Here is a 25,983-nt window from a genome sequence, read left to right on the forward strand (position 1 = left end):
GTGGAATAAGTGTATGTATATATGTAATGTAGAGATACTTATTTATACAGGGTGTTGCAACACCCGCACTACCTATGACTCTCTCCACAGCACTGAACACAACAGGGTTAATATTTTTTTTGCGAATTTCGCAGATTTCCCAAAGTTTCTTTAGAATCCCCAATATCCTGTGCATTTATATTATAAACTAATATCCTACGAGTAAGGAGTGGGATGAGACCCGTGCCCCCAGCAGTGGGGACGTGATGGGTCGCGATGATTATGATGATCCTACGAGTATAACACTCTTTCTTTTACAATCTGATCAATTTTATTCGGTCTGCAATTAACAATAAAGTGTTCATCCAATCGTTTCACTAGGAATGTAGCTTATAGTAAATAGAAAACTGTGTGTGTGTTAAAGTTTTAACCATGCGCTAGTTAACACTCATATCTTACAATAAGATAATAATACATACATACAGCACATAAGTAATCGAACCCCCAGTCAGTTTGTCTGTTTTGCCACTTAGCAAGTCGTATGTTCAGTTGCAGACATCTGCTTTCTGTCATCGAGGGTAGTTAAAAACCGTCGGATAAGCCGTACAGCGCAGGGGTTACGCACAGCGATCTCTTTGTTTTGTTTAGTTAAATTAACCATATTTTGGTCTTTGTTTATGTTTCGGGGACGCCAAAATTAGAGATGAACCACATGTTTTTATTGTAAAGGATTGAAGTAGCTTTTGTTTCGTGTTGTTTTTGTAAGAACGACAAGCTTGAAAGCTATTTCATCAAATTGCTATGCTTACCTTTACATTTTAAAACGGTTTATTAGAACTAACTGCTAATAAGTTTAGTATCCGACATTTTCATTAAATTGTATTAACACGCTCTTGATTGATTTACAACCGAAAAAGGAAACCACTTTAACGAGAAACCAAAATGAATCGCCATGTCTTAAAATTCTTACCACCCACTTACCACCACAACGCGAACGGGTATTAAAATCACACTACATTATCGGCGTGACGTATTTCACAGTCGACTTAAAGCCCTATTTTTACAGTCACCCTTTCTCCATTAACATTCTTCGCAGCCATGATCTCTAATTAAATAAAACGCGGCTCGTAAACATGTCCTGCGCAGGCGCCGACGGCTGGCTGACAGTCTTTTGTCGCCATTTTCAGTGATCCGTGCGCTATTTGCTCTGGTGAAAAACGGCAAAAACTTACTTTTTTTTCATTATCTTTGCATTTTTATGTTACTTTTTGTTTCGTATGGTTCTGTGAATTTAAAAGCAATAATATGAATTTGATCTTTATTCGTTTTTTGGGTAAAGATGAGATTGTAAGGATATGATATGGGCTTTTTACACCTGAAATAAAGATATATTATTATTATTATTAGTCAACTTTTGGTTGGCCATTACCGTTGTTGTAATTCGATCTATTTGTTTGGTGATGGTAACAATTACAGTACATGGTAATGGTACGGAACACTAAATTGCCGCGAAATACTTTTTGACATCGCCATCTTTGAGCGGCCATTTTGTAATTGCGCGCGCAATAAATTTAAAGGTCTTAAAAGCCGTGTTGTCTGACCACACGAGAACGGGTGGGCGGCAAGGGAGATTGTTTATTTTTGTGTCCACATTATGAGTAGAATCCTTTGAGATACGGTTATGCTTTCAATTTATTGTGAATTTCTCGTTAACAATAAATATGTGTACTACGCTTAAGTGCACTTAGCTGGTCGGCGAATGTGGTCCACAGCAAAGTTTGAAAGCTATATGTGTTTTATATCGTTGTAAAATCGGTAGACCGCATTGCTTTTTCCGATGTGGGTGTTAAACTTGCAGTAAATACTTTACAATTGAAATAAACTGGAAATAATTTTCAAACTGGGTAAGCCGTTCAAGTTCAACCTCACATACTCACACTTTTACGATAAATTTAATTTTCATAATAATCCGTTCCCTGACTCTGTAACAACAACACCAGTTTTTACCAAGCATTTAAATACTTACTTACTCCGCTGGCTCAGCGACCCACAGCGAGTCATGGCCTCCGATTCAAGAGATCGCCACTTCGCCCAGCATTTAAATACTAATAAATTTTTTTTGTTAAAAAAGCAAAAACCATTAACAACGAAATTCGTTCCTTGATCTAATCGCATCCATGTAGTGATTCCATTCCCGACTGAAACGTAATAGAGCTCAAGGTCAAGTTGGTGTTGTCTCAGCTGACGGATACAGAGCATGTGGCTAGAGTCTATGAGAGAGAATCTGTTTTGTGTTTGTTTTAGCTGTGTACCGCATGCAAAACATCAGGGGGTCACTCGAGGTTACAAAAAAACGAGAGTTGCTACGAGAACGGGCTAGCCACAACTTTACATCGTTGTAATGAATGTGTCATCTATATGAATTCTCTTGTTCGTTCGTTTTTTGTTAAGCTAGAGTAATCATCCAGTAGCTTCTAGTGAATGATCATCGCTGGCTTTTGCATTTATGTAAGTACCTAAAACCACTAGTGAAAGCTATTATTTACTATACTATTTATGTAATATTATACTATTTATCCTGTAACCTTGTGACTCCATGTTCCCAAATCTGATATCTATCACCGTGTACCATCCGTATCGAGTTTCTTTAAGTTATAATTCCGCCCCCGTTACGATGTAAGTGATACCTGTCTAATACGCGCTGGCGTGGCTTTTGGAGACCACTGTTTCAGACCTTACAGTGCAATCCTAAATGATCCACCTCAAACTTCGATAAACAATAAAAGAACAAGATAGAGTGTGCCGGTGAAAAAAAAACGGTATATGGCGATATATGTATAGTATATAAATATAGTGCCCAAAAAAAGCCAAATCAATAAGTGTGTTTGAATATTATTATTTTTGTACGTTAAACATATTATTGTATTTTCATATTTTCGTTCAATAGGTATTCTTAACCAACTGGATTTTTTACTATTGTATCATCGTTTCTTTTTTTATGTCTAAACGTTTAAAAATATGAATGATTCTGGAAAGCACCACTCTCTCTTCCTATTAGTGTCTTCCCAACGTAACCTGATAACTTTGAACCAGAAATACGCGACTTCATCGTTTAGGGCAACATCCATTACCTGTTTTCAACACTCTTATTCTCGCACACCTGAAGCAAAGTAGCGTTGGTTGCGGTGTCAGTTATAATCAACTATTGGATTGCTCTTACCGCAGATAGATACAATATCGGTTACTGTATTAGGACTATTTTTGGACAAAAAATGTGGGTTAACATGCGTTTGTGGTTTTTGTACTCAACACGTCGCTTACGGTTAGTGTTATTTTGGATTACGACAAGGATTTTGGATAAAGGAGGGTGTAAATAAATATAAAAATAGTATTAAACATGAGTACCTAACTAAAAAAAAAATGTCCTCTTTTAAAGGACTAAATAAGTAAGTAAACTAGTTATCACACTTTTTAAGTTACACATTTTTTCTTAAGTTTATTAGCTATAATAATAATATTATTATTTTAAGATACATTAGAATTGCCGAGAATAGAGTACGTTAACGTGCTTAAATGGACTGTTAAATCTACATCTATGCAGACGGGGCGTCATTTAAGCTAGACTTTTCCGTTTAGGAGTAAATTGATGCTATTGTCACTGGAACCTTTTCATTGTCCGCGGATGTACAAAAACATTAATTAATTGTGTACTTATTAGCGTAATATCTGCAATCCTGCAGTGGCAGTGAAGTAGGCCTCGAGCACAGCATCAGATCTGCAATGCAGCCGCGTCCCGGCTTACTAACTTGCGAATGCAGAGTTTATACGCACGGCAGTGGGCGCACTATTACACGTGACACGTGTCCACGAATTAGAGCACTAGTAGATATTAATTAATATTACGCTCAATAGCATTGAAAAAGCTCTACTAATTTCAAAATGTCGACACCAAAAATTCGGTAAGTTGGTACGTTTTAAGTTGGTAATATTCTGATGTGCTGTTATATGTACTACAGAATTGCCGACGGCGGTGGCGCGGCGTCATTAAACTACCTACCTATTATTTTCGTTTAGAAGTAAGTCGGTGGTATGGTCGCTGGAACTTTTTCATTGCTCGGGAGTAAATTATATTCTATTTTATAACTATCCTGCAAAGTGTATGTAGTAAGCAGTAATGCATTTTTTTCGGGTTGGATATTGATTGACTGGCCTAAACCTATCTAATAGATCTGTCCGTTAGTCATACCAAATTAAAATGTGACTTGATAACTTTTTTACATGGGTTACTTAATCTCATTGTATTTTTTCTTACCTACTGACTCCCAGTACGGCAGCTTACCAAAATAATTTCACAGGAACCAAAGTTATGTTTAACTTTGTGCGGATTGGTGTCGTTTTTGTCTCTTTACATAAATTATTATGTTATATTCACCAAATCACAACCCATCTCGTTCCCACTGCTGGTGTATGGGTATTCTTCCAATGAAGGAAGGGTTTAGGCCTATATAGTCCACCACGCTGGCCTAGTGCGGGTTGGTGGACCCCAACACAAGCACGCTTGTGCTGAGAGAGTCGTCGAGTAAGTGGGCAACCCGACTTTCAGATGTTTTCAAGCTGCCCGACGATGGCCTCTGACGACTGCTGCCGCTTAAGAAACAGCAACTGGGACCCACGTCACCCACGGCTTAACGTGCCGTTCGAAGCATGGAAGCATCCAGAAAACAATCTCTTGAAATCGGTTATAGCTTTGTTACAATAAGTCTCAAGGTACAGCGAAAGATAATAATGAGATAGAAGGTAGTCAAATGGTCTTTGTATCTAACTTTAAATATCTAAAACCCAAACATCAACAAAGTACCCTATTTCTATGAATTTTCAACCAAAACTGAAGTTAGTACTCGCCTGCATAAATTCGAGTTAAAAGGTATAAATTCAGAAATACACTTAAAGTGGTTTGGCTGGCGTGTTTTATGTGAGATATCGAGCGCTAATTTTGAAATGTGGCGAAGTAAGAAGCTTTTCTATGAAGGGGCTCCTTGTCGATATAATTTATGGCCGACTTTACAAAGACATGTCTGCCTGGCTGCGGCGGACGATAGCAGGAATCTGCTATGAATATTGCCAAAGATCATCTTGTTCACGTTGATATTTTCATCTGAAGATGCCTTTAAGTTCTGGAGAAATTTTCATAGGTGTACTTTTATGATTATGGTCTTTTCTGTATAGGTAAGTACCTTTTTTTTTTCAAGTTAAAACCTTGTCAATGACCTACATGGTCATATTACATGACAAAAGACTGACAACATATCAAAGTGTTCAAAAAAGTTTAAAATGTTTAGTAGCTGGCTGGTTGTACCAAAAAAAGAAAGCGAGCGAAAAAAAACATAAACAATTTAATACCTTCCATTTTCAAATCTCCCGACAGTCCCCAGTATCATTGCTACCGGCCTCGTTCACTACCGCTTGACCTCTGAATGAAATAACTTGTAGCCTTATTACGTTGAATGAAGGTTCTGTTTCGCGTAATATTTCGAGTAGTGAAGGGACATGCATGGGTTAAACGGACAATAAACAGCCTCCATTAGGGTCTATGGCCGACATTAGTCTCTGCTTCTGAAAGGAAATAGGGCCGCGGACGTGACCTTAAGACATTTTTTTTCCTATTTCGAGCAAAAAGGTTTTGAATGAGATTGTGTAAGAAAGTTAGTGGTTAACTTTGGTTAACGATTCTTGTGAGTGTCTAAATCGGTAATTCAAACTTTAGGAAGATGGCATAAGAAGTAATAACCATCACATCAAATAATAATAATAAAATATGCTAGATACTCGTACATACCTACGAACTCAAAATAGACCGACATACAAAAACACATGAAATATTCCATCACTCTCTTTCGATGGGTATATGTTAGAAATACATTAGAAATATAAAGTAGTTAGGTATGTAGTTAAATTTTACCTACTACCATCAAAATAATTAACTTTTTTTTAATTTTAATCAAATTACCCTAATTTAATTTTTAAATGAACCCACACACCTACTCGCTTGAACTGGCCACTTAAAAAAACATAACCCATAAATTATCACTAATTAAATGTAAATAAAACTTTTTAAGGGCGAGAATTACAAAGAAGCGTAAAGCTAATCAGCAATCTTCCAGAGATCAGATAGAGTTTACAGCGAAGACATGTGGCTGCAATTAAAAAGATCTACAACAGAAAAAAGTTTTTTTTAACTATAGAGTTTCGTTAACGATACTTCCCCTATCGCTCGCATCGCTGCACCCGTGTGAAGTGAGCTTTAGTTTTAAGGGCAAGCTTTGTAGACGTACCCTGTACCTCCTGCAGGTTGAATGATAGAAAATGCTTTTACCATTTAGTCCACTTCATTTTATATACTGTGCAATATATAAAATAAGGAATTAAACTGGCTATGATGTGGTCAACTTACTAAGTCACTTAGTGCCAATTTCTCCATTGTCAGTTATCCAGCCGACAGGGATTGATTTATAAATTAAACGTCATCTCCATATAAAATTCATGACAGATGTGTCAAAAGTTAACCACTACTCCCTGGTTACGCTCTAACCGATAATGGAGAAATTGGCACTTAGTTGCGTCGTTCGACAGCAACAGATTTACTGCAAAAATCTACCGCACTCATTCTTTTTAGAGGTTTTAATTTCGTTTACGTATCATAATATTAGCCTTAGACAAATTTAAAGGAGTTTTTGAAGGTCATTTAAAAAAATACTTAAGTAATGTGTTATGTCATGATACTTAAACATATCATGAGCCACTTACTCTAAAGGCTTTGAAATTATCGTCCATTTTATATAAACCATGATTTCTTTGGGATTCACCTACTACGATGACATGAATAGAATAACATTTCGTCAGTAGCTGCCTGTAAAACATATTTATTTATATTTTTAAATTATATTATGCAGAGCTGCACCTTAACCAAGTGAATCAAACATTAATTGACTGCGACATCGCATTAATATTGTTCGTCCTCTTTCGTTCTAGCGATAAATTGTGAGAAAGCTATATTTTAAAAGTTTTACAACGAAATACGTACTTATAAAAGCGCTGAAAGTATACAGGGTCTTTCAATTATGATATACTAAATTGAAAGAGGTGACTCTGAAGATCATCCTGTCTTGAACAACTTTTGGAATGTTCAGAATGACCCCGGTTGGCACTCTAGTCTTTTAGTTGTCTATTTATTAAATGAAGTAGTTATAAGCAGTAAAATTATTGATTTTGATAACTGATAAATATAAGTTTAAACCTTCTTCCGAGTGATAGACCAAAGTAAAAATATACTTACGTTGTTTTTATTTCACCATATTATTATAGCTAAATATTGTAAGCATAATAATTGTGGGAAAAAGCATGCAAACGTTTAAAATAAGGACACACATCGCGGTAGGCAAAATATTTGAATTAAAACACAAACTTGCATTCTCGAAATGCGCTGATTTCAACTTGTAAAACCGGTAGGAATTCTAAATGCTCGCACATCCATAATTAAGCAATTGAGTACAATCGGGCCCTACAGATCATTAGGGCGCACTCACACCGTCCACTCGAATCACGAAATAAATCAACACGCATTTTTTTTTGCTTTTTTACGACGTGATTCTTTTTGTTATTTAATTATCTGTGACTGGGCGATTCTCGTAAATTGCCGCGCGGGGCGATAAAATCTCGCGTTGACATTTTTTTTCGTAATTGTCGACACGACGCGACGACGCAACGCACTTCATTGTTCGGTGCGTACCGGTATTTTGATTCGGTTTGCGTTATGGCTTTTATTATGGAATGTAGATATTAAAGATATTATAATTAATTTGTTCAAAGTTTCTCAACATCATATAATTTTAAGGTAGCGGGTAGCCGCTGGATGCAGATTGGGGTGGCGATCGTTAGGAGAGGCCTATGTCCAACAGTGGACTATACAGGGTGTTGCAAAATTGGTATACTAAGCCGAAACCTACATGTGTAGCATATTATATCTAAGCCCGAAACTGAAATCAGAATTTGAAAATTCGCGAAAAAAAAAAAAAATCCATAGTAAGTCACGTGACCAACAAAGTTTCTATGGAAAATGACATTTTTTTTTCGCGAATTTTCAAATTCTGATTTCAGTTTTGGGCTTAGATATAACATGCTGCACATGTAGGTTTCGGCTTAGTATACCCTTTTTGCAACACCCTGTAGAAGGCGGAGAGAGAGAGAGAGAGAGAGATATATATATATTATATAATTTGCCTTTATCCGCAACAGAATAAGTTTATTTTTATTGTTAACCTGCGGTGTGATTTCCCGGAAAAATCTAATAGAATAGAATAGAATAGAATAGAATAGAATAGAATAGAATATATCTTTATTGAACACCACAAATTAAAATATAAAAAAAGAGAACTTATAAACTAGGAACAATGAACAATAGGCGACCTTATCGCTTAGAGCGATCTCTTACAGGTAACCTTAAACATAAAGAAATAAAACTAAAAAAAATTTGAGGGCGGTGTACCTATTACCTAACTACTTATAATATAGCTAAATAAACCATACATACTATAGCTACATTCGTTATTTACTTACTCATAATATCTAAGCATAACATTTATTTTAATTCCTGAACTCACCAACAACAGTCATAACAACTAATTATTGACGCTTGCCACGCACCGGCCGCTCATTCCGTCAAATTAAGGTAAATGCGATAATTTCAACCTCTTTGTTATGTCCAGTTGTGTTAAAAGCTTTGAAATGTAAATTCATTTACGTAAACGCTACTTAATAGGTCATTTGCAATTGTTTTGCCCCAATTAATGTTGTATTGTTGTTGCGGTCAACTACTACATAATATTGTAGATATACAGTGATGTGTCTGATGCTTCTGTTTTGAGTTATTCACTGGTATAATTGTCCAGCTAGATTAGCATATCTTATTCAGCAAGGCAATAGCTGATGGTTAGTGGTATTGTTATTATTTTTATCATAAATATATTTTTTCTTCACAACCTACGATCCTCTTTCACGAAACCCAATTATTTTTTGCCTTTTCCTGATTTTCCCGTTTTTTGTCCTTGATGTCAACAAACAATCTTAATTTCACAGAGCGGACTCGGCTACTAAACTAATTATTTCGTGCGTTTTTTTAAATATATTTTTTACAGAAAAAAGTTTATTTTTTTTGCCTAATTTATTCAAAAGGGCGTGCAATGTCGTTAATTCAAGGTAGATCTCATAAAAGTCTATAGAGTGTGACTAACAAGATTAGAGACAGAAATATTTGCTTTAGAAGTAAATTGCTATAATTTTCGTCGAATTAATTTGTTTGCCGAAATTGTTTTGGGGCTTAGCAGATTAAACTTTCACAATTAGGTTGCTATTCTCCTTTTTTGTTAACTACTTAAGTATAATGTACACCTAAATTAGTATCAAATAATTGGTTTTAAAGTGAAAATGATGATCTTTGATGTGTGCACATGTTATGCCGTGTAAATGGGCGGCTAAATAATTTACCTATTTAATTATTATATTTCATTTTAATTTAATTTAATCTAATACTATTACTAACATAATTTTTAAGTTCATTGTTACTAACAAAATATGGATCAATCCGAAATAAATGATTTATTATTATAAAAAAAAATACTTATATAAGTAGGCATTACACACGCGAGCAATGAAAAAGTTCCAGTGACATGGCACCAAGTGGGTGGATCTTTTCATTGCTCAAGAGTCAAGAGTGTGTTTGTGAGAAGTCATCTCAGTAAAATGCTATATAAACGCTTCCTCACCAAATAAAGCAAAAATCTTCCTTCATAGACCGCAAATTACACTTTTCAGCTGTACCTATACCTACTCAACTGAACTAAAACAACAATAATTCAACCCCAACTGCATCGGTACTCTTGTCGGACAGGAAAAAAAAATGTTTTTTTTCCAGAACTAGCCGTCGGATCATTTGCTTGAATCAGAAAGCCGGATTGGACAAAGACCTGGAAAGGGGGGTGGGGGGAAGTAGGGGGAGGTTTTACAAAAATGACATCAGTTCATCGCGTCGGCATCGAGATCTGTACCAGGAGTGCAGAAAGCCTTTAGAGCTGGTTTATGAATTGGTATTAAATAAGTCGTTACAAGGAAATTATTGGAAAGCAGTGTGATAATGAGTGTTATTATACATAGTACATACCTTCTATTTATTTAAGAATTTGGCATATGTGTCTGTTTGTAAAAAAAATCCTGTTCTGCAAATGGATAGATCGATTAGATTTCATTTTGTTTACTCTAAAAGACCATCCAGAGTGCAAAAAAAATATACGCGAATAAAATACTGATGTTTTTTTGTATGTATTGGTTTTAAACTTTACAATGGGTCGAATAATTATTTTTCAAGAGTTTACAGTTTACATTATACATTAAATGTTAGTCATTATAATCATGATCAACACCCAAGGCTTTTGGATAATGACTAGTGACAATCTTTAAAAAAAACTATAGATCTAGATTCCATCATTTTCATGTCTCATCCACACCAAGTTTCGTAGCTCGCCAGTAAGTCCGAGGTCTCATTGTTATAGATTGACAATACGAAGTCAGCCGGAGCCCGGGGTTCCTCACTATAAAGGAAACTGCGAGTAGCCTCGGCCAGGGCTGAAGGTCGGGAGTCAACTCATAGCCGGTCGAAAACCAGCCATTGAAGAGTAACGCTTATTCTTGCAATTCATTGTAAACTTAACCAATTTGCTAGAGATAAAAGTATAAATTTATAAACGTAAAGTAATTTCTGGTTATATTTTTTAGTTTCTACGACTTTGCTATATTCGTTTGTAACAATATTCCCCATACATCTTCGTCTGAAGTTTGCAAAGGTACACACACACACAGCTACCAATCCCAATGATACAGATGGTACACGTACGGCCTGTTCTACAATGTCTGGATAATGGCTACCTGTCGGTTAAAATACAAGCTGTCACACTCTGTCATTATTTTTTAGACAGTGATAGCATGTCTTTTAACCGATAGGTAGCCATTATCCAGACATTGTGAAACAGGCCCTTAATAATATTTAGATACGCTTCCCTTATAAGCAACTTCGTATTCGACCGATATCTACTGAAAGGGCGGACTCTAAAATTCAAAAAGACCAATGAATTGTGCATCGAAAAAGGCTCAGCCAAATATGTAAATTCGCAAACTGAGGCGGAAGCAGCGATAGTTTTGAGGCCAATTCCTGATGTATATGTGCTGAAACTTTACAGGAACCGAGTGTGGCTTTACAGGAGGAGCCTTGGCATGTTTGGTTAGTTTTTGTTTAATTTAAGTAACATTATAGCTTAAAAAATACCTGGCTTTTACCGGTGTGATGGTGTTGAGATGAAATTACCTGAAAAATAAGGTTAGATATTAAAATAAAGTTGGAGTTATAATACAGGGTGATTGGAAAGTCGATGTATTCCTTTAAATGGGTCATAGACGAAGGCATTTCCAGTCGATTGAACCCCATAATGCATTATCTGAAAGTCAACCATTTCTGAGTTATTTAAGTTTTTTTAGATTTTTCCCAAAATTTATGTTTAAAAGCAAAATATTTAAAAAACTAACCATTTTTTTAATACTTTTTTAATTGTTTTGCATCAGTGACACCTAAGTCAACTAATAATAATCATTAAATGTCAATATTCAACTTAATTTAGACACGGTGCTTCAAAATAGTTGAAACATTAAGAAAATGTTACGAAAGGTGAAAACAAAAATGCTAAATTAAAAAAGAATTTTATCTAAAAAAAATCAGGCACTATATCTTAAAAACATAGTCAATTAATAAGCTTTAAAATGACATATTCCAATCTAAAATCGATTAAGGTATGACGAAGATATAGCCAAAACAATTACATAAGCGGACCAATTGTAACACCATTATTTTTGTAACTTAACATTTCGTTTATTGTTTACATTCTGTTTGTTTACTTTGTTAGTCTTGTCAAGTATCAGCTGTCAAATTCGACACACAGGATAGATTTTCAGTTGTTGTCTGTGGTCCTTTGAGAAAACTCGTGCTAGATCGTCATCGGACAGTGGTCAGTGGCGACATGACGCTCAGAACAATGATCGTGCTGACTGGCCACAGAGTAGTTTTGTGACGATGAGCTGACATCCCCGGTGACGGCTTTTTTCGGAACTGGGAAGGAGGCAAACCATTCTCTGTCAGAACGTCTCGAGCTCGAGTAAATGTGTGGTTAGATTTTTCTTCCCGCCCGCGTGGCGCAGGCCGTATTGGTACCAAGTTCCTTGCTTCATATTTCCTGGTGAGTATTTCGATCGTGGGTTCAGGTTATCTGATTGGTCTACGGGATAGATTCTGACTAAGTTGTTTCTTTGCAGTTACCAGATACGTGCCACAGACACCCACGCAGCATCACACCATGTGTACCTAACCTGAATTGCCGAGTGAGTAAACTAGCGTTTCGTTGTTATTCGATTTCCGATGACTTTGGATTTCGAAAGCCATCTGCCTTGTCTTTATTTCTACACGTAGCAACGTCTAACCCCGCGTATTTCTTTTACAGCAATTTCAATCCTGCCCGGTGAAGCGTGCGATTGCCAGACGCGTGTCACCTGACCCAACCCCAAGGTAAGCGCCATGACCTTCCACGTGTCGATTAGGTTATTTTGCAAGTGTCACGTTTAAACAGCAAAGCTACCGCCTTTGAGACGAGATCTAACCTTCCCATAATCGTTTGATTAGTGATTGACCGTAGGTTTTAGGTTAGAAATACCCAGGGGCCATTCAAGACACGTCACTTGAGACATGTTAGCTAGGCCTTCGCTGTCCTTACCGACCCATCCTTGACCCAAGGCTGTTTCTCGCGATTCCAGAAGGTGTCGTTGGTGACCAGAGCCGTCAGCGAGCCACGAGCCGTCCGGAGCTCCTGTCCTGGCCCCGTCCGACAGTCCAGGTTGGCCGTTGTATGTTCGTTGAGCGGATACTGAGGAATTTCCTTAGGATTTCTATTAATCTTCAGCGGCATCAGCCTTCTAACGCCGCTGCTGAATGTAGGATTGCAAAGGCAGAACCCGGGTGGACTCTAGCGGGTTAAAACCTTTATTTTTTATTTTTTTTACTTCGTAGGGAGCCCCGTTAGAACGGGCAGTAGTATCTAAATTGCACTTTGAACCTTTTGTAGGCGCTAGGCTATCAACGTCCTTCGGTTACGGGGCCTTAACGTTAAACTGCTATCCCATTGAAGTAATATAGAAGTTTCTCTGGGGTTAATACCATCTTTCTATCCCTGTGGCGTGAAACACAGGGGTAGAACATTTGGTTTCCCCACTTTAATGTAATCTCCTTGCAATACCTTGTATACTTCAACCAGACAATTATAAGGGCTTAATCCCTGGTCTCATTTTAGACCTGTTTGAGTTATAAAATATTGTGTGAGGCAGGGTTTTGATAAATAAATATTAATAACTGTACAACATTCTGATATTTTTATTTTCCACCTCATTGTAATTTCACCACCCACTACACAGTGGAAAATAGGCTTACACAATCTCAGTAGGGAAACGAACAAGATTTGTTCTAATTTTAAGGTAAAAAGTCTTATAACTGGACTTTGTACAGCTCCGAACCGTTTACTAATTATTGTTCTCCGATAGCGCGGTTCCTCAAAGGCACAGATCGACGACAATATTGCTTCACCGAAATAATGGTTGTCCGATAACACGTTAGCCGAAAGTAATTTTCAATTATGATTGGTAACACAAAAGAATTCATCACAAGCCGGTTCCTCAAAGCTACTGTTCGACGACCGTTAATTCGCCGAAAACATGATTTGCCAGTAGCACGTGACAATAGCACTGTTCGAAAATGATTGTTTTACCTTCACCGTGTTCAAACACTGTGCTAAATGTTTTAGCTGAAAAGTTTCACCGAATAGTGTTATGGGAGATGCAATTTGTCGGTTAAACAATTTCACATGCTGTGCAGTCGAAAAAGCATTCTATCGTTGAACCAATCGTCATCGAAAAGTACTTACTACTTTCGGCTAACCGTGTTATGGCACAAGCATCATTTCGGTGAAGCAACCTTGTCGTCGATCTGTGCTTTTAAGGAACCGCGCTATCGGAGAACAATAATTATTAGCAAACGGTTCGGAGCTCTAAAAAGTCCAGTTATAAGACTTTTTCCCTTAAAAATGGAACAAATCTTGTTCGTTTCCCTACTAAGATTTGTCCGGTTATGTAATTGTTTTGGCTATATCTTGGTCATACTTTAATCGATTTTAGATTGAAATATGTACTAATTTTAAAGCTAGATATTGACTATGTTTTTAAGCTGTTGTGCCTGAAAATTTTTCAGATAAAATTCTTTTTTAATTTAGCATTTTTGTTTCACCTTTGGTAAAATTTTCTTAATGTTTCACCCATTTTGAAGCACTGTGTCTAAATTAAGTTGGATATTGCGCATTTAATGGTTGTAATTACTTGGTTAAGGTGTAATTAATGCAAAACAATCAAAAAAATATTAACACATTGATGGACACTAGATTAACGGTGAAACGCACAACATTTTTGTATGGGAGTTGAGTGATGATCTGCTGGTGCACATGCCGGCACACTGCCTAGGCGCAGTAAAGAAAACACGACATCGGTGACCGTTGTGTGCGTGTGAGTTCACACTTTTTTCTGTATGAAAACTTATTGCTGTGTGAAAAAAAGGTACTCTGGGTGCACATATAACTTTGAAATCCTTCCAAATAAAGCACAACAAGATGGTCTTCATACAAACACTAGGTAAAACAGGACTGCATTGACCGTTGTTGAAATAATTAGAAAAAGAGCGGGGACTGCATTCGACGTTGTGATTTTTTTCTAAAAGTGTGGAGGACGCCAAATGCAGTCAGTGTCCGTCAGTGGGTTAAAACAATGGTTAGTTTTTTAAATATTTTGCTTTTGAACATACATTTTGGGAAAAAAATAAAAAAACTTAAATAACTCAGAATTGGTTGACTTTTGGATAATGCATTATGGGGTTCAATCGACTGGAAATGGATTCGTCTATAACCCATTTGAAGGAATACATCGACTTACCAATCACCCGGTATAGACACAAGAAAGAAAGGTACCTTACCTACTATGTTAATTCATGGAACTAAAAGCACAGTCATGAAATCTCTACCAGGCAACCTTTGGATGGAAGAGAGAGGCCTTCCTCATCCAGCCATATTATCAGCTTCATATCTTAGGGCTTTGGTCCAGCGATATCATTCACCGTCTTACAATAGAATAGCGAAGTATGGATGCCCATATTGTTTCGATCTACCAATTTCATTGGTCATGTACAGTCAGATTCATAAATATGTAGGTACACACTTTGATACCTTTAACTTACAAATCGTTAATGAATTTAGTTTCGACAAAATCTGCAAGCTGAAGTGGTAGTGGGCTGGCCATATATGCCGAAGAACCGATGACCGGGGCAAATCCGTTCTTGAGTGGAGACCATGAACAGGCAAGCACAGCGTGGGACTCCCTCCAGTCCGCTGGACCGACGACCTTTGATAGGTGCTCGTTGATGGCTGGATTAGGAAGGCCGAGGACAGAGTTGTGGCGCTGCTGGTTGTAGACCTATGTCCAGCAGTGGACAACTCTCTCTCTCTCTCTCTCTCAGCCTTCCGTAGTCCACTGTTGGACATAGGCCTCTCCTAACGATCGCCACCCCAAACGGTCACCCGCCATCTGCATCCAGCGGCTTCCCGCTACCTTCCGCAGATCATCAGACCAACGGGTTGGGGGGCGACCGACACGCCGTTTGCCGACACGGGGTCTCCACACCAGAACCTTTCTACTCCAGCGGTCGTCGGCTCTGCGGGCTACGTGGCCAGCCCATTGCCATTTCAGCGTGCTAATCCTTTTGGCTATGTCGGTAACTTTAGTTCTCCTGCGGATAAAGAGGTAGCTCGTAGAATCCAACTCGGATGGGCAGCGTTCGGGAAATTACGACACATCTTCACTGAAAACATACCTCAGTGTCTGAAAACAAAAGTTTTCAATCAGTGCGTGTTGCCAGTGATGACTTACGGAGCCGAGACGTGGTGCTTCACCAAAGGGCTTATCCACAAGCTCAGAGTTGCTCAGCGTGCTATGGAAAGGGCTATGTTAGGCGTGTCCCTGCGAGATAGGATTCGTAATGAAGAAATCCGCAGGAGTGGACAACTACAAGTTAATAATGATGATGAATCGAAAAAGGTACAATATTTTTGGCGCTGACTGTACATAGAGTCTAGTCTAAGCGCAAGCAGACCCGTATATCTTGATCCCTGAAGGTACAAAACTACAAATAGGGACAGAGCCAACCTGGCCCTGTCAGAGGTCAAGACTGAGTGCAATGCTCCGGAGCTGTGATAGCGGCTTTTAGGTACCGTCGGCAAAATAGTTTGTAATTAAATTTTGTGGAGGTATGTTTAAATAACCTAACTAACTACCTATGAACTCTGAATAATATGTACTACTAAAAAGACCGTATTCTTTAAAGAATGAACGGATTTTGATGATAGTAAGTAAGTTACGTAGGTAATTACTTTTTTCGTAGATTTTTCAGAAATATTAACATCGGATAATAAAAATACTAGTAAGTACCTATAATACCTATATTAAATAATTCAATAAGTATTTATATTTACGAGCTATACTTAATATATAGTATTTATTTATAGTTATTTAAGAGTAATTATGAGAAAAACTTTAAATATTTATTTCAACACAATGGCTAAATTAAATGTTATAATTATGTTTCTGTCTTTATTTGCTAACGTTCCTCGGCTATAAAATCAGAATATAGTTGAGTTCGATGCCTTCCAATCGTTATTATTGCAACAAGTTAATTTATGCGAACCAACTGCTTTTATCAACCATTTTATTATATATTATATATTTTAATGTCGGTGTGTATTGTCTAGTCAGCCTATTAAGTACCTAGTGCAATTACAAAAGGCAAACGTTTTTATTTTAATTCTAAATATACGAAAATGTACGTAGACTATTTAGTCATAATTATTAAAGGTAAAATTCACGGTAAAGATTAGAGCCACATTTTTTTCATTAGGTAAATAAAGTTTCGTTTATTTAAAATAAGTTTTGTAGCTACGAGCTTATAGGTATAGGTCTTGATTTCAAGGCAATTTATAAACTTATTCCTGGGTACTTTATCCTGATAATGTAAGAACAATTCCATGAAAACATGAGATACACCAATCCCCCTCTTGTTAAGTAAAAGGCCCCCTCACATCGTACACCTACACTTGAAAGCAACTTCATTACTGTTCAAAATTAGCCAATCAGAGGCTCCACCTACCGAATCTAAGAAATTAAAAACCCAATCTAACTTATCCCATACAATTACCAGCCACTTACCACGCCCTAGACCGGGGGGCAGTTATATGAGAACAATGAATGGAGGAGAAATGATAAAGACATACACTCACGAGCAATGAACGAGTTCCACATACAAAATGTCGACACCAAACGACCCCAATTTTTTAAACAATTTGTAATTTAGAATTTGATCAAAATATTCACGTTTTTAATTGGTGATATCCTGATGTTATGTTAAAATATGTAGTTCAATATTGCGGACTGCGCCATTAGGCTAGCCTTTTCCGTTTATTCCCATTTGTAACTGGAACTTTTCACTGCCTGCGTATAATCAATCCCAAAAGTGGAGACTTAAAATTTAAAAGAAGCTCCTTTCATCCCCTATCAGCAATGCAACTTTCACATCTCCTGCATTCAATATTCCTTAGCAGTAATAATAAAAACGAAGGTGGAATAGTCACGTCTTGTTATAAGTGGACTCGGATCCCCAGACACTCCCAAGGGAAGGTTATTGTAATACCTCCCCGTGTAGGTAGAGTAGGTATGTACCTAGAAATGAAGGTAGCAGCGAAAGCGGGAAGCGACGAAGTAACAATGCCGTTTCTTACAACTTTTATTATACGTCAAGTTTATTTTTAGCAAGTATACTGTACGGTATTGCAGGATAAGAAAATTAGTTTTTTGATTATAATTTTGTTGAAATCTATCGATCTAACATTGAAAATGAAAATATGAATATGTCGGGAACTTTACACACGGTTATCCGACTCCAAGCTTAGCAGAGCCTGTAATATGGGAATAATTATTTAATCACAACACAAAGATTAAAGTTAACACCCAAGGCCCGAGTACAAATGTAATGTCTTTAAAACAATACCTGCCCCGGTCGGAGATCGAACCCGGAGTCTTCGGTATAGCAGTCAGGGTAACACAATCAATAGTGAAAAAAAATAATAAACACGCCATTTTAGTCAATCGACATAAAAAGATCATGCTCAGCAATATCCCTGCAGGACGCCTTCATAAATTCCAGCGGAGCATAGACAAATGTAGGGTGTCCACGCATACAGCTTACGCGGGACTGTCCCGCCATCCATCAACACTCGACAAAACAAGCACCGAACGACACTACACCGTGTCAGCGATAACCGAACGTACTATCCGATCCTTTCAGAACCTTGTCAGATTAAAACCACGCTCGGCTCGAGTCGGGCATTTGCTGGCGAGTCTAGTCAGGTTTATTGTGACGTAGCTCAAAAGTGGCCATATATTTATTGGAGCCGAGGTTACGATTTTATGTCGCCCCGTGGTTTATGCCTCGTTTTATGATGTAGGAAGCGTGAGACAAGCCCGATAAGGACTTGTTTGGTTGTCTTGTTGCCTTGTAGTTGGATATTTTGATGGTTTAATTTGAATGGGAAGTAAAGCCGACGTTATTTATTGGGTACGATAAGGTAGAATAGTACCAGTTAGACCTAGTGTAGTGGTAAGAAGGATTTTACTGTCATCTTTGGTTTATGTTACACCAAAGTTTATAGACTATTACCGTCCGTCAATCTAAGTTTAAGAAAATGTCTTAGTAAATAATTTTGTCGTCTAAAATTTCGTATCCAAAAAAATGCTACTTGGGAAATTCCGTCCTTATTTGTTACAATAAGGCGCGTATAAAAATATAATTGGTCATAAATGAGTTTTTCCCTCACATAACGTCTTCTTTGAGGGTAGTAAAAATCGCGTTACCGAGCTGCGTCAAACAAAATAAATCTTTGATGCTGAGAAGGTGTTTTATATTTTGTAGTTTTTTTTTGTTACAACATAACATAATGTCTCACATGTTTCTGTATCGATAAGGTTTGTGACAACCCTACGATAGGAGAACTTATCGGCTCTGATATTCGGTTTACAACTTTATGCAGTATGTTATGTTATGTTTTGTTTATCTATGGCATTGTACAAGCTATGTTTCAGTTTACAGAAGTAATCTTGAAAATATTAACCTTAACAGAGTTGAGTCACTCAATTTGACCCTTCAATTAGCGACGTTCATGAAAAATTAGCCAGGACTAGTAAAATATTAAGGATTCTTTTATTATCATAGAAAAAAAATACAAAGGATATAAAAATATGCCGGCGCTCTTTTTTCCCATTTCTACCTATAATTTAAAAATATGTGGGCATGATAAAATGTAGGCATTATTCCGAGCAACAACTTAATAATATTCAAGTGACGTGTAAAGTGTGCTCAGTCCCTGATTTATGGCCACCCTCACCCTATTGTCCTCTTGGGAGTAAAGAATGGACACCCTAGTGTCGAGTGTCAGGTGAACAACTTATTTTAAAATATTTTTTTTAGTTTTTTCATAATATTTAAACATGAAGAACATATTTACGAAACTGGTAAGTACTGCAACAATACAATCAGTCACAACAAACTAACGATGATCTTTTCAGTAAAACAAAAGGTTTGAGGTACTAAGTAAGCTTCATTACGTTTAGGTAACTAACATCTCAGTCCGTATAAAACGTATTGGTCTAATATCGTCGCAGTCGTAGAACAATGACGGATCTGCAAAACAGCAACTTTACAGGAGAGCCAGTTAAAGTTTTTAAACAACGTTTTATTCGATAAAATGAAAACGGCTGAAGCGATTCATTTGAAATTTGGTCACATTATTATACGAATGGACTTTTGCAATATAGCCTGTATAATTAGTCTGTAATAAGTCTAGGTTTCCTGAAAAATCAGATAGGTCATTGTTCTATGTATCCTACTATGTCGCATTATATGATACGTCGTTTTTTTACGGACTTTTATTGCGTATCTCTCTCTCTCTCTCTCTCTCAGCCTTCCGTAGTCCACTGTTGGACATAGGCCTCTCCTAACGATCGCCACCCCAAACGGTCACCCGCCATCTGCATCCAGCGGCTTCCCGCTACCTTCCGCAGATCATCAGACCAACGGGTTGGGGGGCGACCGACACGCCGTTTGCCGACACGGGGTCTCCACTCCAGAACCTTTCTACTCCAGCGGTCGTCGGCTCTGCGGGCTACGTGGCCAGCCCATTGCCATTTCAGCGTGCTAATCCTTTTGGCTATGTCGGTAACTTTAGTTCTCCTGCGGATTTCTTCATTACGAATCCTATCTCGCAGGGACACGCCTAACATAGCCCTTTCCATAGCACGCTGAGCAACTCTGAGCTTGTGGATAAGCCCTTTGGTGAAGCACCACGTCTCGGCTCCGTAAGTCATCACTGGCAACACGCACTGATTGAAAACTTTTGTTTTCAGACACTGAGGTATGTTTTCAGTGAAGATGTGTCGTAATTTCCCGAACGCTGCCCATCCGAGTTGGATTCTACGAGCTACCTCTTTATCGAAGTTGGATTTACCTAATCGGATCACTTGTCCTAGGTAGGGATACTGATCAACAACTTCGATGGTGACACCTCCTACAGTTACGGGCGATGATGAAACATGTTCGTTCGACATGACCTTTGTCTTGTCCATGTTCATTTTCAGCCCAACTTGTTTAGAGGCATCATTGAGGTCTGTGAGCATTTCGCCCAACTCCTCCAGCGTTTCCGCCATAATAACTATGTCATCAGCAAATCGTAGATGAGAGATATATTCGCCATTGACGTTAATGCCCAGTCTTTTCCACTCTACAAGCTTAAAAACATCTTCCAGTGCACAGGTGAACAGTTTCGGAGAAATAACATCTCCCTGTCTCATATATTGCGTATCTAATGGCGTATTATACTTTTCGTCGTTGTTTTAGGGAATATATGGAAAAATTCAAAGACGGATCTTTAAATAACCTATTTAGGAGGGTGCTGATTGCGCTATATTATTTTTTGTTTAGGTCCTAATTTTTTTTACCAAATACAATTATTTTATAAAATGTTTTTTGAAGACCCCATTGTGTCCAAGCATCAGCCAATAATCATCCAATGCTAAACATAGGCCTCTCCCAAGGAGCTCCACAACACTCGGTCCTCGGGCTTCCTCATCCAGCCACTACTGGCTACCAGCCTACGGTTGTCCTTATTTGTGACTCGAGAATTCGTCGACCCCAACGGTTATTGGTTCTTCGGCAGATATAGCCACAATAGCCAGCCCACTGCCACTTCAGCTTGCACATTTTGACAGCTATATCGGTAATCTTAGTCCTCTGACGGATACCCTCATTTCTGATACGATCGGTGATTTAAATCGGTGGACCAGTACTACCCACCTATCTGCCCCATACGTCGTCACTAGCAAGATGCACTGGTTGAAGAAGACTTTTGTCTTCTGGCTCTAATGATAAAAGTCTTCTTCTCTGATCAGGGATGGCCGAGGAGAATATGTGACGGAGTTTCCCAACTCAATTGTGACATTTGTGACCTTTTGCTGGGCAAAGGTCTCTTCCTGGGTCTTCCAGCTATCCCTGTTCATGGCCTCCTCATTCCAGTTCCTACTAAACACGTCTAGGTCATCCCGTTATCTTCTTCTGGGTCTGCCCCTGTGCCGGCGGCCGTTATTGGCTACCCATTTGGTAGCATTTTTACCCTACCTATTCGGCTGCATACGAAAGACGTGCGCCGCCCAGTCTCACTTCAGTTTGGCGGTCTTAGCACCCACGACGAAGGACGCTATCTCGCCCAAATAAATTACTCATTGACATATTGTATTTCCTGCCTATCTACCTCAACCCTACGTTTCGTGCTGTCATGTCTGTTGTCTTCGAACGGTTCACCTTTAGTCCAACTTCAAGGCTTGCCGTGGATAGCTCTCGCAACATTTGTTGGAGCTCGGGCGTTGAGTGGGAGAATAGGGCAATATCGACCGCAAAGCCGAGGTTTGAATATTTTTTACTTCCGAAATTGATGTCCTTAATTGTCCTCCCAGGACTGTGTCAACTTCTTGAAGACTCTTCTTTGAGGAAAATTGTAAAGCGTGTACAGCGAGGGTCGCCTTGTATGACACCTGGACACCCTTTTCAATCGGAAACGTTGGACCAGTACCAGGTTTTTCCAATTTCACGTTGGCTGAGCTGTTTATGTAGATAACGATTACGAGTTCGATGTAGGTTGGATGAATTTTGTGGTGTTAAGGGCGGAAAGTATTGCTTGATGGTAGATACTGTCGAAACCTTTTGTATAGTCAATAAATACATGGTAAAGTGGTGTGTGAACTTTTCAATAATCTGATTGAGCGTGTATAGAGGGTTCGCGGTAGAATAACTAGGTCGGAAACCGGCTTGTTCTGGTGGTTGATGTTAGTTCAGCAGAAAACGGATGCGATTGTGAATTATTTATACATGTGTGATGTCAAGCTAACGGGTCTATAGTTTCCGAGGTCAGATTTCTCACCCTTTTTATGGAGAAGTAAGTATAATGTGAGAATTACTGAATTTACGGGTAATTTTTCCTGAAATTAATACCTGAATAAAGTGGGCTCACCTATTTTTAAGACGGAAAGCCCCAGTATCAATCAAATGCTGGTGATTGTGAAACAGCTGAGGAAACTGATCATCCCCAAGCAGTTCAAGATGATCCTTACATAGCTACGGATAAGATGATACCAATTTCCTTAATTATTTACTGCCCGCAAACAGTAAATTCACTGCTGTCCGATCACGTTGACTCCCCCGCGATGTCATTCACCCCTAGAACTAGAGAATTTACTGATTGTGGTCTGTCAATGAAGGAAATTGCTGTCATCTTATGCGTAGCCATGTAAGGATCCTCTCAAACTGCTTCGCGATGGTCATTATCCTCAGCTGTTTGACAATCACCAGCATTCGGTTGATGCTAGGACTTTTCCTTTGCAGTTGATGTAACGGTAGCTGTTAATACAGAAATTTTATCTTTGATGTGGATTCTACGGCTGACTTGGTTTGTATGTTTGGTAACTCATGCAAATGGCTGGAAAAACATAATTCCAAACCTACCCGCAAGGTACCGTGCTCCCATCGTCACCTGCCTCTGGCAGTAGAGTTGATGAACAACAAAAGTACTTAAGTACATAATTTTACATTGTTTTTTAGCACATAGTTTTAAAAACATAATAAATTAGCAAAAATATACTGAAAAATCATAAATTTATTAATTTTCCATTGAAAATACGTGATATTATGAAAGAACAACGACGTATTCTAAAATAATTCCAAAGAATAACGACGGTTATCTACACACGTCTACCACTTATCCATAGAACAATGACGGTATATACAAAACACCAATAGTTAGGACAAAGAACATAGTCGCATTTGAAATACCGTCACAAAATTTAACAAACAAACAATATTGTTTTTTTAATACACCGTACCTAATTATAACTAACTTCTCAATGATTTTAGCGAAAACTAGGTCTTTTATTTTTTTTTAAACAAAGTTCCAAGAATAACGACGGATTTAAGAGACCGTCTTTGTTCTATGGGAGAAGTATTAAAAAAATATTTACTTGGAAAACAGAACTTTTTAAATAATAATTATAGCAAAAAAACATTTTAAGTACTCATTACATGTTCCATGTCGTCACCTTAAATCGTAAACCGCCTAACTCCACTTTTTGGCGAAAATGACTTTTTGGTATCAATAGAAGCGTTTTTTCAAGGCGCATCTACTCGTATTACTCGTAAATCGATAAAAAATCTGAATTCTGAGAAAATTTAGTTTTCGTTTTCCTCCTAACTCTAAGTCGTGATTTTTAAACAATAAAACCTCGTAACTCCTCCTACTCCCATACAACAAGCGATGTAGGCGGGAGTGAACGTACATTTTTGCAATAAAACTATGTGTTTGGCTTTGTTTTTATTACTACATAAATAAATTATTGAACTTAACACTCTTATTGATCAATTTATAGTTAAATTTTGCTATTTTTTAGCAATATTATGCTCTTAAATTAAAAGTTACGCGTATATCACAAACAAAATATTTTGTATATTTTGGTTGGAATCAGCACTTTACTACATACTAATATAGGTTTTTTGCAAACAAGGCAGGACGGCTGCTGCAACCCGTTGCTGACGAATCCATCCATCCTCTAACCGATCTCATCACAGTCATTCTCTTCGACTTGACAAGATAGGTGCTCCTTGAAGGGCAGTAGATTGCACGGCACCCGTATAGATGCGAAGGACTCATTTGCGAGGGCCCTCAGATTTGAAAGTAGCCCGTGCACTGCATGGCGTGTAGAGCACCAGCTACGAGTACTCTTTGATTCTGGGGAACTAACATCTTGCAATGCTCCTTGAATGACCAGCAACTATCTACGACTAGGCTGAGGTAGCACATGTGCCGTTCTATAGCAATATGAACCTCACTAACCCGCACTGACAGATCTGTTGGCTCCCTGCTCATTAGGAGTTTGTAGGATATCAGGAGGGGCGCTGTTTTAAGGCCTAGGCGGTGGATCATGCCACTATCGTCTTTGATAAATCATCCTCGATGAACGCTCTCTCAGCCATCTTCAATGTGTGTCACATTGAAGATGGAGATCAGCAGAATGAATTGTGCTAACGCCTTTTGCGAGCTTCATTTGCAGGACAGTATTGTATGCCAAGTTATATTGCAGAGGTGTTCAAGACCGACCCCTGTGGAACTCCACAACTGACCTCCTTCTGCGAACATTATCCCTCTCTTATCGGGTAATTATTGTACCAGTTGGACCTCTGACTATTTGCTGGAGGTAGGATCGGCCGATGGTATTCAAGAGAGGCCCTGAAGGTTCCTCAAGGGATAGAGTTGAACGGGTACACCATGTCTAATCCTTGGTCTAATCTAACACCCAGCGCAACTATCCCCGCGGTTCACATCCTGCTCCGACAGTGAACGAACATAGAAGTACTTCTACTAATACGTAATGTATCCACTATTGATTGTACATTTCGTAAGCCAAACTGACAATCCGAAAGGTAATGACCGTTCATCCAGGGGTGTCACCAATTTAAAAAGCTTGTCAGCCTCTTACAGCCGGCAGATGGGTCTGTACATAGAAAAAGAATCTGCAGGACTGCTTTCTTTCTTCAGGAGCTTTAACGTGGCCTCGTTTCAGTCAGTGGACACCTCAATGGCACTCTGGCTGCTGTTCAACAGACAGATAAACTTTCTGTACAAACCAGCTTTGAGTGCCAGCACTCACACGCGGTCTGGTATTCCATCGGGGCTAGGAACAGTCTTTTGCGCTCTGTTCCAACTCTAGATCCGTCACTCCTTGCTCGTCAGATGATAGAATAGAATAGAATACTCTTTATTTTTCACCATTAAAGAAAACGTGATGATGTTCCTAGTCCCTGGGAAACAGCGTGCTTACCAGGGATTCAACGGCAACGGCGGGACCATGGCCTCCTAGTACTGATTTATGTTTTTTACTGCTTATAACGATGACTGCTGATTATATAATCATTTTATTAAGTACATCAATAATACTATAAATTTCAAGTAAAAGGAAAAGGTAAGTAGATTTATCTATATTTGAACAGCGTAAGTCCATCAAAGAGATCAATATTTTTCATAATCAAAGTCCGAAAAACTCGTATTTCCAGGAAAAACACTTATCTCCAATAATAGTATTCACATAGAGATCGGGAAAAGATCGTAAGTCCATTTTATGTAT

The 25,983-nt window shown here is 38.2% G+C and overlaps 1 protein-coding gene and 1 long non-coding RNA gene across 2 annotated transcripts in view; one reads left to right on the forward strand and one right to left on the reverse strand.

The window, feature by feature from the left end:
- LOC105385660 (teneurin-m) overlaps positions 1 to 25,983 on the reverse strand; it is a 392,514-nt gene that overhangs the window by 255,125 nt on the left and 111,406 nt on the right. The gene's annotated exons all lie outside the window — the stretch shown is intronic.
- On the forward strand, positions 11,911 to 13,537 carry LOC125489398. The gene is made up of 4 exons (XR_007266954.1): positions 11,911 to 12,311; positions 12,388 to 12,453; positions 12,573 to 12,637; positions 12,883 to 13,537. It is a non-coding gene; the product is annotated as an uncharacterized LOC125489398 (long non-coding RNA).

This window comes from Plutella xylostella, chromosome 13 (genome assembly GCF_932276165.1).
Source record: "Plutella xylostella chromosome 13, ilPluXylo3.1, whole genome shotgun sequence".
Classification (NCBI taxonomy): domain Eukaryota; kingdom Metazoa; phylum Arthropoda; class Insecta; order Lepidoptera; family Plutellidae; genus Plutella; species Plutella xylostella.